Raw genomic sequence first — 19,497 nt, 5'->3', positions numbered from 1 at the left:
TTACAATTGCATAGTTTTGTAGACTACGTATGGAAAGGCAAAGGATGAGGAGAGGGTGATAAGATTTGTTATCGAAGTTGTCTAACAGTCTAGTAATGAAAGGACCTGTCTTTTGACTGTGTATTCATGTTCCAATGTATTGTGTTTCATGTTCTAATGTGCTTCATCAAACTCAAGATGTTAAGTAGATTGGTAGTTTTTGCTGAGTTTTCCCCATAATTATGTAAATGAATATAATGAATTTTAATGCCAACATTGCTTTCAAGGAGATTAAATTTCCTTTTTTTATTCAAATTTTATAAAAATGGGAAGTGCTGTTTTAATAAAGAGTATTTTTTTTTATTTTGGTTTGAACATAACCTCAAGATCTTATTGTCTTCATAATAAAGTGAAATATGAAGCTTAGAAATGGATCATGTGGCCCTTTCTCTTCTTATGTCCTCTCAATTCCAAATGCTTGCATCTTTTAATAGCCAGCATTTTCATACATCTGTAGTTGGGTTCAATACAGTCAATCCTCAGCATAACCCTCTTTGTTGTTTTTGTTTTTTTTCCAGAAAATCGGCTTAATCCGCTCACTGTAGCCATTCTGCTTCCTGTCATAATGCTGCTTTCTCTGGGCATACAGAGAGTCATTGCCCTTCTTGTATTGTGTCACTTTGTGTTGTTGGTACTTGCCACACTTCTTACAGAGAGTCCAGCAGGTTTTAGGAATGTTCACCATGTTTTGAGAGCGCTATCAGCATGGAAAAGCAAGAATGAATATTTTGAATGAACCCATTATAATCACCCAAAACTCCAGAAAAGCAAACGTATTTGAATGAAAAATAGAGTTACTTTTAAGAGTCTAGAATTATAAACCCAGCAGATATCTCATGCATATGTGAGGATGTGCTTGATTTCACAAAGAAATTGCCAGATCAAATAACTTATTAAGATGCTATAAATTAATCTGAAATATAAAAGCAGTTATCATAGACATAAATCTTAAAAATATTGACTACAGGGGCACCTGGGTGGCTCAGTCAGTTAAGCATCCAACTTAGGCTCAGGTCATCATCTCAGTTTGTGATTTCGAGCCCCCTGTCGGGCTCTGTGCTGACAGCTCAGAGCCTGGAGCCTGCTTTGCATTCTGTGTCTCCCTCCCTCTCTATCCCTCCACCGCTTGCACTCTGTGTCACTCTCTCAAAAATAAATAAACATTAAAAAAAATACATTGACCACAAAGCTGTCACTCATGACTGTACCAAGAGAATGAAAGACACTTAGGCTACAAAGACACACTCAAAATGCGTATGACCCAGAGTGGTTTGGCTTTGAAGCAGGTTGGACTTACAGAGCTACACAGAGAGAAAGGGGGACATAATGAGCCAGGCTGGATTTGGGTTTGTATACATGACCCAACAACAAAGAGCACTTAATGTCTACAACACAGTGCCTTAAAGATGGGGTGCCTGGGTGGCTCAGTTGGTTAAGTGTCCGACTTCAGCTCAGGTCATGATCTTGTGGTTCGTGAGTTTGAGCCCCACATTGGGCTCTGTGCTGACAGCTCAGAGCCTGGAGCCTGCTTCGGATTCTGTGTCTTCCTGTCTCTCTGCCCCTCCCCTGCTTGTGCTGTGTCTCTCTCTTTCTCTCAAAAATAAATGTTAAAAAAAAATAAAAAAGAAACCATAGATTTGGGGCCCCTGGGTGGCCTAGATGGTTGAGTGTCCGACTCTTGATTTCAACTCAGGTCATGATCTCACTGTTCGTGGGATTGAGCCCCATATCGGGCTTCATACCGTCAGCATACAGCCTACTTGGGATTCTCTCTCTCCTCTCTCTGCAAGTCTCCCCCCCCCCCCAATAAATAAATAAACAAACTTAAAGAAAAAAAAAAAGAAACCATAGATTTGAACTGAGTTGACATTGAATTCTTGGAACTGGCTCAAATTTTCAACCAGAAACAGAATCAAGTTAAAAGCTTGTTTTTCAAAAGGTAGAGCCATTTGATATTGTGAAGCTGTGAAGCACAAGAATACATTGGGGACATGGCAGCATGAATGACCAGGAAAAGGTCTCTCATTCCTGTAATTAGGAAGGTGATATGCTTTGCTTAGACCAGAGTGCCAGTCCACTAGGGGCTTGGGAATTGAGGCAGTGGGTCCATCATGTAACCTGTTCAAATGAACTTTTTTAGTCCTGGTAAAAAAGGCTGTACATCATGGGCATATTGAGGCTAAGATTTTCCCAAGCATATGTGGCCTATGGTGGCTCACTTCGTTTTCACTCTTTATGCTGGTGGTGATAAGGTCCTTCACAAAGTCTTGCCTTGGACGCAACTAGATGGTGCTGAAAGTATTGACACATTTAGTTGGGTCAGACAAGGGCCAATCTTTCTTATTGGGGTAACCAGAACCATAATGAACCAGTTTTTATTTAATTATTAATTGAAAAAAATGCTTAGCAAGTGCTATAATATACTAGGTCCTGTGCTAGGATTTGGAGATACGGAGATGAATGGGACTTAGGGCTCTTGGTCTGGTGGGGAGACCCATATACCAGATTTCTGGAACAATGTTGGTGTCTTTCAGTGACTGAAGGATTAAGGAAGAATAAGTTTTGGGGCACCAGGGTGGCTTAGTCGTTTAAACGTCTGACTCATGATTTTGGCTTAGGTCATGATCTGGTGTTTTGAGTTCGAGCCCGTATTGGGCTCTGGGCTGATAGTGCAGAGCCGGGTTGAGAGTCATTCTCTACCCACCCCCCCTGCCTCCTGCCTGTCTGCCCCTCCCCTGCTTGTGCTCTCTCTCAAAATAAATAAACATTAAAAAAAAAAAAAAGGAGTAAGTTTTGAGAGTCAGTGAATTTCATTTGGAGCTACTGAGGTTTCAAAGCCTGTGGAGCATCCAAGTGGAGATAGCTGGTGGGCATTTGGAACTATATCTGAATCTCAGGAGAGAAGTCCAAAGGGGAAGTCTAGCTTTGTGAGCCATCATTTTACATATGCTAATTGAAGTCACTGGCACTGATTAAGTCTCAGATTCTGTAGAGTAAGGAAGAGAAGGATTAGAGCTGAATATTTTGAAAATCCTTTCATTTCAGTGGTGACATCTGATGAATACTATTGTCTGAATACACATTGCTCTCACATTGAATTTACATTTGAAAAGCATGAATAAACCTGCAAAACACATTCAAAGGGAAAGTATCACAGCAAATACAGACACTGGACATTTTGAAAGTAAAATTTAAAATTCGGGCCAATAACAAAATGCAGAGTATCTTCAGAATCAAAGAGGAAGTTAGAACATTAACTATATTAAGGAAATAATATAGATAAAGTGGCCAGAGTTTCTGAACTCAAAGTAAGCCCTAATAACTTCAACTATTCTTATGGGAACTATGGGATATAATATTTGAAATCAGAACTGTCTGGAATTCATGGTTGAGATCAATATAGAAGACTCAAGTAACAAAAGGACCGTTCATACATAAAAACTGGACAAATTAAGAGGTTATCTGGGATCTAGATTTGTTGATAACTTTGAGATGGGTTGAACTGTTAAACAGATCCCAGTTATCTGTATTACGGTGTAACAAACTCCCTCAAAACTTAGTGGCTTAAGACAATAACAACTTCTTATTTTTTTTTTAATTTATTTTGTTTAAGTTTATTTATTTCTTTTGACAGAGGGCTAGCGAATGCACATGAGCACAAAAGGGCAGAGACAGAGCCTGACGGGGGCTTGAACTCATGAATCATGAGATCATGACCCGAGCTGAGATCAAGAGTTGGATGCTTAACCGACTGAGCCTGCCGGGTGCCCCACAACTTCCTATTTCTGATGGTTTCTGTGAGTGGGCTGGGCTCCACTAGGCAGTTCTTCTCCTAGATGTGGTGCTGGCTGCATTCAGCTGGGAGCTCAGCTGGGGTGAGAAGGTCTAACATGGTATCAAATACACGTCTGGCCTCAGCTGGAATGGTTGGGGCTGGCCAGGCCTCTCTCTTCTTATTTAGTGATTTAGCTTGAGCTTTTTTAACCTGTCAGGTGATTCCCAAAAACACAAAAGCAGAAACTATAACTCTTCTTAAGGCCTTGAAGTTCTTGTAGTTCTTAGGAGTACTAGAATGTCACTTTTGTGTCATTCTGCTGACCCAAGCAAGTTATAAAACCAGTCCAGGGGAAAGTACGCTCCACCTCTTGATGTGAGGAGTGGTATATGTGTTCGGGGATGGAGGGGATTTTTGGTGGTCATCTTTGGAAATGATCCACCACAAGAGTTGAGTTCCCTTTTCAACTTGGCTGCAAGTACTACAGTCTTCTGCAGGACACTCTACTTTGTCCTCACTTCCAGGTGAATACTAAGAGTTCCTGATGACATTGTAGTTCCTATAACTTTCTAATACGTTTTGCTGAAAAAGTCCACTGAAGGGAAGTTCATAAAAATTTAGAGGGCCTTTTCTGAACAGACCTTTGCCACCAAGTTACCTAAGTTTCTCTCTTATTTCCTTCTTCTCAATGTTTGCCAGCTTTCTTTCAGCTAATTCCTAAAGTTAAGGAATTGTTATGTTGTGGAATTCTATGATAATATCTTTTCCACGTACATGGTAGAAGTGCTGGGAGGAGAGGAGGAAGACTATGTTGAGCGGGTTATTTCAGGGGTGGCAGAGCAGGTGGCTTTGGGGACATGACCTGTATCATTCACTGTGTGTTCGAGGTTCCAGTCACCACTGCCCTTCTTCATGTGTGAAGTAGTATGTACTTCCATCAGGGATTTGGAGCTTGGCCATAAGCCTCAAGCAGATAAGGGAGGTTTGAAAAAGAATAAGGTTGGATTTGTGAACATTGGCATTTTTTCCTGGGTGCTGAAGAGTAGGCAGAGCTTGGTGACCACATAGCTTAGAGTCAGATGAAGAACTGGAAAGAGTGACTCTCAGGTGAAAGTATGACATTCACAGCTTTTGGTCTTTTCTTTCTTGCAACAGAGTTTTCAAAAAAAAAGTGCAGGTTGAAAAGGGAAAGGAGAGAGAGAGAGAGACAGAATAAGAATGAGAGGGAGACCGAAGTGTATTGGTATAGTGGTTTGTAGCACAGACTTTGTGATATTTAAGGAAGTGATGTGTGTGTTGGTTTGTGGAAAGGATAAATAGTCAAGGGGGAAGGATAGTGGGACTAGACAGCATGGATGAGAGAGTGGCTTCTCAGGTAGGACAGGGGAAAAGCTCCTGGGAATTTTGGGTTGCCTGAAACTTGGAGAGGAAAGAGGCTTTTAGTAAAAGTTGTAAGCTCCATGTAGTTGCATCCTTTTATGTAGAGATTGGGGTTCCTGGTTGGAAGATGCTTCTTATAACAGCAGAACCTCTCAGGCTCACTGCTTTGATGACCTTACCTATCTTAGGGAACTTTGGACCCCAAATCTTTATTTGGGAAATTTTGACTCATTTTGTGCTATTCTTATCTTCTTGTTTTATTTCTCCTAGTAGTTTCTAATGTAATTTTGGAAAATGTCAATCTGTCTCCACTGAGCCATGGAAATACAAAGAAAAAGATTTTCTGAGTTGTTGTTCAGCTAAAGAGAATGAAGGAGAAAAGTATGTTGGCCGGGGTGTGGGGGTGGGGTGGGGGGTGGAGTGGGGGGTGGGGTGGGGGGGTGGGGGTGGGGGAGTCCCGAGGCTGTCAAAATTGAATAACAAAGAGGTGAATACGAAGCTAAAGAGTGAGAGTGTTGCTTTCTTATAGTTACCACTTTGCTTCTGTTAAATCCCAGTGGAGCTTTTCTCTGCCTTTAAGGGTATATCTGAGTGCTGTTGTCTTATAGCAATGGTTCTCAACTGTAGAATGGGAGACCATAATTAGTTTGGAGGAGTTCCATCTATGATGCCGATATTCTGTTCTCTTCCTTCTCCCCTTCCATCCAATTGAGGATTGCACCACGGATTCGTGACCAACTGCAGAATAACATTTAAACTCGTGCATCAAACATTTAAGAACCTTTTTAATGTAGCTCCCCACACTGTACCTTGCACTTCCTCCCAGCTGAACCTATTATTATGGCCAGTTCAGCATCTTCTGGACCTCATACTACTTCTCAGCTCCATTGTTTAGCACTAATGTGCTTGACTCTTCTTCTTATACCTGTTCTGCCGAAGGTTTTCCCATTCTTCAAGACCCCTCTCAGGGCCTTCTTATTTCATGAAGCCTTCCATAGATTCTCCAGCCATACTGATTAGACCTTGTTTCTGAATGATAGTTAAGTGGGGCCAGCAGTGGGAAGAGAAGGCTATGAATGCAGAGAAATAAACAGATTATTTACATGGGAACCTGTTGACAACTTCTTGTAGTTGAGTTAATCTAATGACCCTAAAGCTTTTGACACAGATTTTTAGGGGTATGAATAATTTTCTCCTCAAATGGCTTCTGAAGTCCCCCCTGCCCTCTCACCACAACTTACGAGTTTCTTGATGAAGGAAATGTTCTGTAAATTGATCACATGACTACTACAACCAACAATTGATTTATCACTGCGCACTTCAGTAATTATCTATAAGTCCATGATGGGGTGGTCATACTTAACCAAACTCATGATCACCAATTCTCAACCTTATCTTGTAATGAATGACACCACTGTCCATTTGATTCCACAAGACAGAAACCTAGGAGTCATCCCAGCCACTTCTTTCCTTTATTCTTTATTGTGGTCTGTCATCAAGCCTTACTAACTGTATCATTTAAATACCTCTTAGATCTGTATCCTTTTTCTCTGTTTCTACAGCCAGCTCCCCAGGTCAAGCTAGAACTCTCACCCAGACCAGTGTGGTAGACTCCTAATTGTTCTCCCTGTGTCCACCCTGGTCTCTTTCCAATCCAGGCTCCACACTGAAGCCATTATCATCTTTTCAAAATGCAAGTTGGATCACATCACCCCTCCATGTCTTGACCTTAAAATTCTTCAGTGATTTCCACTGTCCTATGTTAAAAACTCCAGTCTTACATAGTCACAATCTTACCTCTCCACCTCTTCTCAAAGTACTTCCTCATCATTTCCCTGTGTCGCAGCCAAACTGGCCTTTTTTCAATTCTCTGAAAAAACCATGCATTTTCTGTAACAGGGTCATAGCACACGTTGCCCGCGCCCCCCCCCCAGTGCTTCATCTTGTATTTTTGATTCCAGCTCAGGTGTCACTTCTACAGGGAAGCTGTCCCTGGATTACTCTCTTTTATAACTATTTACTTGACAGTCCTCATTCCATTTGTAATCATATACTTACTTGTGTGATTATTTGACCCTGAGCCCCATGAGGGCAGGTGCCAACGGGCAAGGTACACAACAAGTGCTTGTTAAATAAATGTTTGTTGATAAATGTGTAGCATTTGGATTTGAAGTCATGGAGATTGGTTTGGGGCAGGGAGAGGAGAGAAAAAGTATCTCATACAGGTCACAAAGGATCATTAACGATCCAGAGACAGGAAAGTGAGTGGGATCATATATGTAAAAGCAAGTAATGTTAAAAAGCTATTCCTGGTAACTATTTGCTCAAATGACATCACAATTAGTATTCAAATAACTGCATGATATTTTACTGATTAGATATATATATAATTCCCCTCAATTTCCTTATTAGATATTTAGGTTGTTTTCACTGTTTTCATTAGCATAAAGAGCAATGTAGTGAACTCAAATATATTCTTATGCTATAATTCACACTTTTTTTTCTCACTGCTTGACTGCATGAGTAAAAGCAAGCTATTTAGGACTTCTTTAGGTCCACACTTGCTTAAAAAATTCCCTATAATAGTTCCATAAATCCAAAAATACAGTGGTTGATCAGTAAAAATTGTTAACTTTACTAATTGATAAGGAGTTACCACACTTAAACAGCATCTCATTATAAATCTACTAAACATTCTAGCATTTTGAAAGTGTGCCAGGCTTATTTCAAGAAGTCAACTTGGAACTACTGGGCTAAAGCAGAAGAATATGTGGGAAGGACAAGAAATAGCTGAGTAGGTGGAAAGAATCAGAATGAGAGAATGAAGTAGACAAAGGACAGTGGTTAATAGTAATTAGTAAATATCAAAAGCAAATAAGGATAAGACATGCTTAATGATTGTGCTAGAAGTAGGGTGGGCAAAGCGCAAGGTAAAGGATCCAATTATTCTTCAAGAGCTATTTGGTCAAGTTAACTGGAAGATATGACAATAGTTCACTCTGTGAACTAAATCATAAAGACAAAGGTCAAAGATGAAAGCTGTGTTTAAAATTCCCATCAATTGCATGGCCAGCAGAGGATGTGTGATCAAGTGAGCCACCTTGGGCATTTGAACAGCTTTACTTGTCAAAACCATTAGCCATGAACCTTACTTAACAATGAGGCAGTCACCTTTAGCAAGCTGCTTTTCCAAAAGTAAAATCAACCCTAGGTAGTCATTAACTTGAGCAATACTTGACTCTCTTTTTTTTAATATTTGATTCTTCTCACAGTTGTAAGATGAAATTCATGGAAAATGGATGAAAGCTTACTCCACAGTTTATCACTCCAATAGCCAGTGGTTCTGGAATATGTGATATGAAAAGCCCTGGACTCCTGTTTTAGTTTTTAAGACATCAAGAGATCATACGGGAATTGTTAGACATGCCTTTTAGTACAATCTTGTTTCTGGAGCCATCAGGTAAGTGCAACTTCTTTACATACTATAAACAGTATATATTTTTTCTAACTATAAAAATATTACATGATTATTGAAAAAATGAAGGATATAACTTCAAAGAAGCCAGGATCATCCTCTACCCTACCATAATCAATCCAGTTATCTAGGGGCCATTTTTGAGTGTTTTCTTCCTGTCTTTTAAAGTGCGTTTGTAGGGGCGCCTGGGTGGCTCAGTCGGTTAAGCATCCAACTTTGCCTCAGGTCATGATCTCACAGTCCCTGAGTTCCAGCCCTGCTTCAGGCTCTGTGCTGACAGCTCAGAGCCTGGAGCCTGCTTTGGATTCTGTGTCTCTCTCTCTTTCTCTGCCCCTCCCCTGCTCACACTCTCTCTCTCTCTTTCTCAAAAATAAATAAACATTAAAAAAAAAATTCAAAGTGCATTTTTAGAACAGGGTTGAGATCATATAACATATAAAATACAAGATCTATTTTCATTCTAAAGCTATTTTATTTTATTTACCAAAGAGCAACCATATATTATGAAAACCATGATCTGAACCAAATAAATAGAGTCTGATAAAATCAGGCCAGTGACTTTTTGTTTTGTCTAAGCTCTAACTTACACCTTTCCTTCCTCATCCTGTTTATTAAGCTTTGAATATCCTTGGCTCCTTTCTTCCCTTCTCCTTGACTATGCCTATCTGTATTGATTATTCATTTATGTGTTGTCCACTGAATTTAAGAATTTATTTATTTGATGTCTTGTTTTCTAAATTTATAAGGATTATACGTCTTATCTCATCTTATTCTTTGATGGCAGGGGACATCCATTACGCAGTTATATACCTGTCCTAGTAAATAGTGAACACCCAGGCATATAGTAGGTGCTGAAGAAGTATCTAGGATTAACACCAAAAATGTTCTGGCAAATACTTGCATGAGCAGATGTAGTGATTGAACCATCCAGACTGATGCAAACAAATAAAGACTATACAGCTGCACCATCCAGTATGGTAGCCACTAATCATATGTGGCTATTGAGCACTGAATTATGGCCAATATGATTTGAGATGTGCTGTAAATGTAAAGTATGTATTGAATTTTGGAGATTTAGTGTACAAAAAAAGAATATAAAACATCTCAATATTTTAAAAGTTGATTACTTGTTGAAATGACAATATTTTGGATATATTAAGTTAAAATCTATTATTTAAATGAGTTTCATCTCTTAAATTTTTACCTTTTTTAACATGGTGCTAAGAAATGTAAAATTACATGGGGCGCCTGGGTGGCTTGGTTGGTTAAGCGTCCGACTTTGGCTCAGGTCATGATCTCATGGTCCGAGAGTTTGAACCCTGCACTGGGCTCTGTGCTGACCGCTCAGAGCCTGGAGCCTGTTTCAGATTCTTTGTCTTCCTCTCTCTGCCCCTCCCCTGTTCATGCTCTGTCTCTCTCTATCTCAAAAATAAATAAACAAATGTTAAAAAAATTAAAAAAAAAAGTGATATTATATATGTGGCATGTGATATATCTATATATTTATATATGGCATTATGACATATATATGTCTTTTATAGGTACTATATGTATGTATATATGACAGTGCTGTTCTATATGCTATAAAATGTAATATTTGAGGTCATCCTTTCTATAGGGCAGAAATTAATTATAGTTCTACCCAACAAAATTAATTTGCATTTCAATCAATGGCAGTTATTTGCATTACTGATAGTTTTCTACAAATTAACTTCTAAACTTACAGAGTTGTAAAATAGCCTAGTCACTGGAACCATAGTCAGTCAAAGGTGTGTACCCCTGTAGAATTAAATAATCCTGGCGGGGTCAGCTGGAAATGTTAAATGCATACACATTTTTTTTTTGTGAAATTCCAGAAAACAATGCTTTAGGAATTATGAAGGTCCTGGGGCGCCTGGGTGGCTCAGTCGGTTGAGCGTTAGACTTTGGCTCAGGTCGTGATCTCGCAATTCACGATTTTGAGCCCTGTGTCGGGCTCTGTGCTGACAGCTCAGAGCCTGGAGCCTGCTTCAGATTTTGTGTCTCCCTTTCTCTCTGCCCCACTCACGCTCTCTCTCTCTCTCTCTCTCTCTCAGAAATAAACATTAAAAAAAAAGGAATTACGAAGGTCCTGATAATAAGGTAAAAATGTTGAGAGTAATGCAGATATATTTTTTTAAAGTTTTATTTATTTATTTTGAGAGAGAGAGAGAGAGAGAGAGAGAGAGAGAGAGAGAAGGAGGGAGAGCAGGAGCAGGGGAGGGGCAGAGAGAGAGGATCCCAAGCAGGCTCCGTGTGGTCAATGAGGAGCCCGATGTGGGGCTCGAACTCATGACCTGTGAGATCATGACCTGAGCTGAAATCAAGAGTTGGACGTTTAACCAATTGAGCCACCCAGGTGCCCTGAGAGTAATGCAAGTATTTTAGGAAACGTATAGAATAGAATCAAACACAATTGGAATTATTGAAAATATTAGATTAAGTAATTGCATTTTGTCATAATTCCTTAGCTTATCACACTGTTGTTAAAAGGAACACAATTATAATGGAATGGAAACCAGGTTCTTTTCTACTTTTTAATTAGCTGGAAACAAAGCCTGGCTGTTGGTTCACTGGATCTAGTATGACTTTTTCATCCCCTATTTTTGATTAACAAAAGTACTATTCTTTTAAAGGAAATGCATTCTTTTTCTGTTTAAATAAAAAGACTCTGGAGACAGACTTGCAAAAAACAATGGAGTGCTCTTTTTGCAATTCTTTGCCTGTTTACTTTGCTATGAAGATCCTCAAAAATTAATTAGTGGATGTCTGTTGTGAAACAGAACTGTTAAAGAATGAAATTCAACAGAGTAAATGTGAAGATGTAATTGTCTTTATTAAATGATTCATGAATTGGGTAGCATCCTGTGTAGCAAGGAGAGGGGAGCTCCAAAGGGCTCCAAAAAGGGAAAGGTTTTTAGAGGCAAGACAGGGAAATCATAAATAGAAAAAAGAATTATTTCAGGTGAGGTCACCTTCATTTGGGGACAGTGGGGTTTTAGGGGGTGGATTATCTCATCTTCCTTTGGGAGATGGAGAGGACCATGTGACAAATTGTCTCATTGGTGTTTACCAGAAAATTCCTGACCAGTTAAGACTACATTTCTGTAGGAGGTTGCAAGTGTAATTAGGTTAGATATTAGGCGTTGGTTTGGTGACTTGGCCTAAGTGATGCCATTTTGGACCTGTGGTTTTGTTTTCTTTTTAAAGAACTCACAACCAATGAAGTGGGTAAGAAAAGTTGACATTGCCATTAAAAAAAAAATTCTGTTTGCTTTTCTTTTTTTTAAATGTTTATTTTTGAGAGAGAGAGCGAGAGAGAGAGAGAGAGCGAGAGAGCGCACGCCTGCGTGCTCACACACACACGCACTTAGTAAGGTGGCAGAGAGAGAGGGAGACACAGGATCTGAAGCAGGCTCTGTGCTGACAGCAGCGAGCCCGATGCAGGGCTTGAACTCACGAACCACGAGATCATGACTTGAGCTGAAGTCGGACGCTTAACCTATTGAGCCACCCGGGCGCCCCGGCAATGTCGTTTTTAACACTTAAAAAATATGTATATACAATTTAAAACATAGAAATGCGGTTTATTTTTATACATTTAAATACCTGTCTTAGTCCAAAAAGGATTGAAAATGTCCAAAAAAGATTACAACGATAACTTTTATTTCAAGTATTTTTAAAACATTCAAAATCGTAAGTAGGTGACTACCGCTCAGAGTTGATTCCTCCGAGCTTTATTTAGTACATGTTGTCCTACTCTGGCTCAGCTCAGGCAGCTCCCAGAAGTTTGGTGGTAGTGGTCTGAGATGAATCCAGGATGCACCAAAAGGGGAATTTGGGGTAAGGGATGGGCAAGGCCTTTTGGTGCATCCTTAAAGCGTATTTTGCTTAATGTTATGACTGAGTGTACACTGAAACACTTTACAGAAATTAGAATTATATATAATTATTAAAATTGTACAATATTACAAGAAACAAGTATTGGTGAGTATGTGGAGAAAAAGGAGTCTTTGTGCATGGTTGGTGGGAATTCAAAGTGGTTTAGCCACTGTGGAAAACATGGAGGTTCCTCAAAAAATTAAAAACAGAATTACCATAGGATCCAGTAATTCCACTACTGGGTATTTACCCCCAAAATATGAAACACTAATTCAAAAAGATATATGCACCCCTGTGTTTATTGCAGCACTATTTACCATAGCCAAGATAAGGAAGCAACCCAAATATCTGCCAATAGATGAATGGATAAAGAAGAAGTGGGATGGAGATATATGTATATACACACACACACGTATACATACACATATACATAAATATAATGGAATATAACTCAGCCCATAAAAAGAATGAAATCTTGCCATTTGCAACAACATGGATGGACCTAGAGGATATAATGCTAAGTGAAATAAGTCAGTCAGAGAAAGACAAATAATACATGATTTCACTCATGTGGAATTTAAGAAACACAACAAACGAGCAAAGGGAAAAAAAAGAGAGACAAACCAAGAAATAGACTCTTAACTAAAGAGAACAAACTGATGGTTAAAAATAAATAAAAGAAATTGTACAACATTGGTGGGGATAAAAGGTTTTTCCTAAATGTATCTACCTAATGAACTCTCTCTTAATAGAATGTTTTATTGCCAATCTCTTTCCCTATTTAATTATTTGAAAGATTTTAATAATTGCTTTTTAAACATAAAATGAATAGTATTATAATCATAATTATTATTACTGCACTAAGAAATATATATTTGTACATCTTTGGAGAAATGTCTATTTAAATCCTTTGCCCATTTAAAATCAGTATATTTGTCTTTTTATTACTGCGTTATAAAAGTTCTTTACATATTCTAGATGCCAGTCCCTCATTAGATACATGATTTATAAAAAATATTCTCCCATTTTGTGGGTTGTTTTTTACTTTCTTGATGGTAACATTTGTGGCAAAAAAGTTTTTAATTTTGATGGACGTTCTATTTATTTTTTCTTTTGCCACTTGTGCTTTTGATGTCAGATCTGTGAAGCCATTGCCTGATCAGGTAATTAGCTTTTAATGTCTCCTAAAGGCTGTAGAAAAGGCTGAGTGAGCATTTACAATAATGATGTGAGTGTGTGTGTGTGTGTGTGTGTGTGTGTGTGTGTGTAGACTTAATGTTTTAGAGCACTTTTAGGTTTGCAGCAAAATTGAGCAGAAAGTACAGAGATTTCTCAAACACTCCCTGCCCCACACATGCCTAGCTCCCTCCACTATCAACATTCCCCACCAGAGTGGTGTATTTGTTGTTGTTGTTGGTTGTTGTTGTTGTTGTTGAGAGAGAGAGAGAGAGAGAGAGAGGGCGCAAGTGAACAAGGGGCAGAGAGAGAGAGAGAGAGAGAGAGAGAGAGAGAAGCAGGGCTCACCCAAAGTGGGGCTTATGCTCACCCAAAGCAGGGCTCAAGTTCATCTGTTGCTGGGCAATTTGTTATAATAAATGACCTACACTGACACATCATTATCACCTGAAGTCCATAGTATACATTAGGGTTCACTCTTGGTGTTGTGCATTTTAGGGATTTTGACAAATATGAAATGACATGTATCCATCATTATAATATCACATAGAGTGTTTTTACTGCCCTAAAAATCCTCTGTGCTCTACCTATTCATCTCTCCCCCTTGCCCCTAACTCCTGGTAACCACTAATTTTTTTACTGTCTCCATAGTTTTTGCCTTTTTCAGAATGTCATGTCGTCAGAATCGTACAGTATGTTGTTTTTTCAGACTTGCTTCCTTCACTTAGTAGTATGCATTTAAGTTTCTTCCATGTCTTTTCATAGCTTGATAGATTTTTTTTTTTTAGCATGAATTAATATTCCTTTGTCTGGATATATGACAATTTATCTACTCACCTACTGAAAGACATCTTGGTTGCTTCTATGTTTTGGCAATTATAAATAAAGCTGCTATAGATACCTGTAGGTAGGTTTTTGTGTAGACATATGTTTTTAGTTACTTTGGGTAAATAATACTAAGGGACACAATTGCTGGATGGTATAAAAGAGCATGTGTAGTTTTGTATGGAACTGCCAAATTATCTTCCAAAGTAGCTGTCCCATTTTGCAATATCCCAGCACTGAATGAGAGTTCCTGTTGCTCCACATCCTTGCCAGTATTTGGTATTATCAGTGTTCTAGATTTTGGCCATTCTGATAGGTGTGTGTGATATCCTACTGTTGTTTTAATTTGCATGTCCCTGATGACATATGACATTGAGCGTCTTTTCATATGCTTATTTGCCTCTCTAGTCTTCTTTGCTGAGGTGTTTGTGCAGATACCTTGCCCATTTTTTAGTTGGGTTGTTCATATTCTTATTGTTGGGTTTTAAGAGTTCTTTGTATATTTTGGATAATAGTCCTTTATCAGAGATGTCATTTGCAAATATTTTCTCCCAGTCTGTGGCTTGTCGCCTCTTGACATTATTGTGTTTTGCATAATCACTCACTTCACATTCATTTGTTGAGAATCTATTATGGTTCAGGCTCTCCCCAAGGCTCTGGGGATATAAAAGTGATTAGGACATAATCTTGCTGTTAGCCTAATGGAAGAGAAGTATAAGTAAACAGGTGGTTAGAACATACTTCTAAGGTAAGCAGCTCAGGGTTCTTGAAGAGGAGGATGAGACATAAAGAAGGAAAAGGATTTGACAGCAGGCAAAGGTATAGAGGGACTGTCAGGTGCAGAAAACACGTCATCACTCTGGCATAAGTAAGTTATTGCCAATGCGATCATAAGCTGTTGTTGCTTTGGCACCAATTTGTCTAGTCCAGAGGAAGGCACACTATGGCTATAGGCCAAATCTGGCCTGCCACCTGCTATTATAAATAAAGTTTTACTGAAACATATTCATGTCCATTTATTCACAGATTGTCTATGGCTACTCTTGTGCTACAATGGCAGAGTAGTTGTAGCAGAGACAGTCTGGCTTGCAAAGCCTCAAATATTTATCATCAGGCTCTTTAGAGAAAAAATTTGTTGACCCTGCTCTAGGCAAAAGTTTATTAGAAAATGCTTGTATCTTGTCCTTTTTACAAAAAGCATTACAAATTTGCATGCACCTGGCAACTATTTATATGTCTGCAAGCGATTTTGTTGTTTTTCAGAATTGTCTCCTGATTTCTGCTTTTTAAATTTCAGCTAATTAATTTTCATCCAACAGTTATGCATAATTGACTTAACTACAAATGATAACCTGCTCAACCCCTGAAAATAAACTTAAATGTTTGCTCTTACTTTCTTTGAAAGTTTTACTGTTTCTTTCATGTTTTATGTTTCTCTCTTTTGGAAATTACAAATACATTCATGTTCAGTTCAGGAAAGTCAGGAATCATGGACAAGCAAAAGAACATTAACTCATAATCTCACCTATCCTCGTAGGAAAAAACCTTTTTGGATCTTCAGTACGTAACCTTTGAGGTCCTTTTCCATGCATATGTGCATGTTTTATTATAAATTTTTACATAGACCATCCTCTGCTACCACCAAGTATCTTTAATAGGCATATGCTTTCCTTATTCTTTCAGTATCTTCATGATTCATGTGGTTAGGACTGGTCCTCTGATGAAAGATGTCAAGGAAGGTTACCACAGAGTTACCCATATGTTTGCATCCTTTAGGGAAGAAAGGGAAAATGCTGCAGGAAGTGCATTGGTTGGCTGCCCCACGAAACTGTTGAGTAGTCAGGTATAATGAAGCTGTCTTTGGCTTTCCAGATATTCCAAGCACAAGAGTGGAGCCCCAAAACTCGCACTTGGTACCAGTTACCTATTGCCCCGGTAAAGCTGCATGATAAACAACCACAAAGCCTTAGTCTTAAATAACAAGAAGATCTATTGCTGGTGCACCTGGGGTGGTTAGCTAGGTGGCTCTGCTGCTCTCTGCTGGGCTCACACCTCTGGGGTTGGCTGCCTGTAGGTTCCTATAGGCTGGTTTTGCCTGATCGTGGCTTGGCTCACTCATGTGTCTGACAGTCTTTGGTGGGCTTGCTCTTTTATCTGGGGGTCAGCTGGCTATTGGCTGAGTTAGGCTGACCTCAGCCACATTGACTGTGGCTCTGTTCCATATGTCTTTCATCCTCCAGCAGGCCATCCTGGGCATGTTTTTGTGGCAATTTCAGAGGTATATGAGAGGGCAAGTGGGAACGTGCAAGGCCTTTTGTGGTCTAGGCCTCACCTACTGGACAAAGTGCATGGGTGACATCAGATTGAAGGGGTGAGGAAATAGACCCTGTGTCTTTAGTGAGATGAACGGCAGGATCACATGGCAAAGTCATGGAGACAGAGACACGTGGAGAATTGGTGCAGTCAGTCTTCCACAGACTCATGTGGCTGAGGGCACTACAGGTGATACATACCTTTCGGGAGGAGCAGGAGTTTCATTTGTGTCTCGTCTCAGCCAATGTTTGTCAGATGACAGCAACTTTCTTCCTGTTTGTCATTTCTAAGAAGAACTACTCTGTAAAGGACTTCTGGCAACTACGCTGACATTTCTTTCTTTTGATTTTCTTTATGTTTTTAGAAGTTATCAGGTACAGATTTGTTTTTTTCTGCTTGTTCTGGAGTGATGTGAGACGAGAGAGGACATGGCTTGTGCCACTTAAAGACAGATCCGTTTTTCACTAATAAAGCCAGAAAACCTTTTCAGCCCTGCTACTTTGTAAGATTATTATAACTGGAAAGACTTTTCTTTCAGATAAACTTCAAGAAGATGTCTCAATTTTTTTGTGAGAAATTATTAGCCTTCTGAAAGGCTACACTGCTCACATTGTGATGCCTACTTTTTAAGAGTTACCTATTGATATCATATTTTTTCATTTCTCCTTTAATCTTAATATCTGTATGCTAGATGTGTGTCTGCAAATTTTTTTTTTTTTTTTTTTTGTCCTGAGACTGGGCCAGGTTATGAGGTTGTGAAATCTGAGGTTGGTAGGAATTGTCTTGGAAGGGACTTTCAGTTTGCCTTTGGTTTATCTTTGAACCTGCCCCACCATCCTGCTTTCTGTTCCTGAACTCATTTCTCCAACTTCCTACTCCTTTCCTGGGCCTAGAGACCTTTTGGGCTTGTCATATCCTATCAGGAGAGTACACCACATGATAAGCATGTTTGTATTGACATGTTAGCAAATTTATATGTTATTCTTTTTAAGGTTATTGACTTTTAAAGTGGGACATAGGAAGAGGGGCAGTGCTTATTAATTCAAAGGAAAAACTCTCTGATGATTGAACTGCAGACATCAGCATAGAAGAGGTGTTACATTTATATTGTGAATTTTCACAGCACTTCTCCCTTTATTTATGTCCTATAAATCATTACCCACTATGCTGAAGGTAAAACTTGCCCTTGTTTTATTGTTATTATTATTAATTAAAGTTTATTTATTTTGAGAGAGAGAGAGCATGGGAGGGGCAGAGACAGAGGTAGAGAGAGAGAATCCCAAGCAGGCTCCGTGCTGTTGCTGTCAGCGTGGAGCCTAATGCGGAGCTCAAACCCACGAACCATGAGCTCATGATCTGAACCAAAGTCAGGCACTTAACCGACTGAGCCACAGGCACCCCTTTGTTTTATTACTATTTCAGTATTTATATAAAATATTAACTAACTGATTATATAACAATATTATTATTATTATCATATAAGTTTGAATTTATTAGGCTTAGAGGGTAAGCCATTCTAAGACTCTAACTCTTTGGGGCACCTGGGTGGCTCAGTCAGTTAGGCATCTGGCTCTTGCTTTCAGTTCAGGTCATGATCGCACGGTTTTGGTTTCGTGAGTTTGAGCCCCATGTCAGGCTCTATGCTGGTGGTGTAGAGGCTGCTTGGGATTTTCTTTCTCCCTCTCCCTCCACTCCTCCCCAACCCAAGCTGTCTCTGTCTCTCTCAAAAATAAATAAACTTTAAAAAACTAAAAAAAACCCCGAAAAACCCTCTAACTCTTTGGAGGGAGTTCTGTTTAATGACAGCCACAAAATGTCATTACCTAGCAAACACAGTGGATGGTGTATGAGCAGAAGCAATAGTTTCTAATAAACCTAATATTTCTAGTTTACACTTGGACGTCCGATCCTGAGAGCAACCCTATATAAATATACTGCATAGACATTATGATGTATTATTCCCATTTTACAGAAGAGGAAATTGAGGCTCAGAGAGTTTAAATGCCTTGGCCAGTTCATAGGGTTAAGCGAGGTAGGATATGGCTCATCCTGGTCTTGTCACTTTGAGCCTGGATCTCTTTCCAATATTGGGATCTCAAAACTGCTCACACCTTCTTTGTGCTGGCTCTCTGAACTTTCCTGCCCCCACTGAAGTGTTTCAAGTGGAACAGGTGTCTTGCCATTCTCTTTCTCTGAAGAGCCTGGTGGATTGGCCAGTGGTGGTTCAGTGAGTGGGATCAGACTTGCCTCAGTAACCACCTCGTCCCCTAGTGGTGAGATGAGTGTGGGCTGCCTTTTCCGCACAGTGGGGACTGTTGTAGGAATTGTACCTCCCTCCAGGGCTTATAATGGAATGTGAGTTCTATTAAACAAATGCATCACAACCTGGCATCAGTGCTGCCCTTAGATCAGGGCATTGTTGGGCCGGGGGCGCTCCTGCGCTGGGCCCTTAACCTTAGAGGACCCCAGCACATCACAAATAATAAAAGGCAATGACTTTCACAATTTTTTTAACTCATAAAATTTTAGAGTTTAAAACGTTTTATGAGTTTTTAAAGTTTTAAAATCATTTAAAAAAGTATGACAACTAAATTATGTTATTGGGAATTATGGG

The 19,497-nt window shown here is 39.3% G+C and overlaps 1 long non-coding RNA gene and 1 pseudogene across 1 annotated transcript in view; one reads left to right on the top strand and one right to left on the bottom strand.

Annotated features, from left to right (window-relative positions):
- Window positions 1-276: 276 nt before the first annotated feature.
- On the bottom strand, window positions 277-724 carry LOC106982591 (60S ribosomal protein L36a-like; annotated as a pseudogene).
- A 6,407-nt stretch (window positions 725-7,131) lies between these two features.
- LOC128311564 (uncharacterized) overlaps window positions 7,132-19,497 on the top strand; it is a 253,609-nt gene continuing 241,243 nt past the window's right edge. Inside the window, exon 1 of the long non-coding RNA XR_008290029.1 lies at window positions 7,132-8,654. This is a non-coding gene — a long non-coding RNA (uncharacterized LOC128311564). The remainder of the gene's footprint in view (window positions 8,655-19,497) is intronic.

This window comes from Acinonyx jubatus, chromosome X, assembly GCF_027475565.1.
Source record: "Acinonyx jubatus isolate Ajub_Pintada_27869175 chromosome X, VMU_Ajub_asm_v1.0, whole genome shotgun sequence".
Taxonomy (NCBI): domain Eukaryota; kingdom Metazoa; phylum Chordata; class Mammalia; order Carnivora; family Felidae; genus Acinonyx; species Acinonyx jubatus.
Note: the sequence above shows the minus strand (reverse complement) of the source record. Positions and strands in the feature narration are given on the sequence as shown.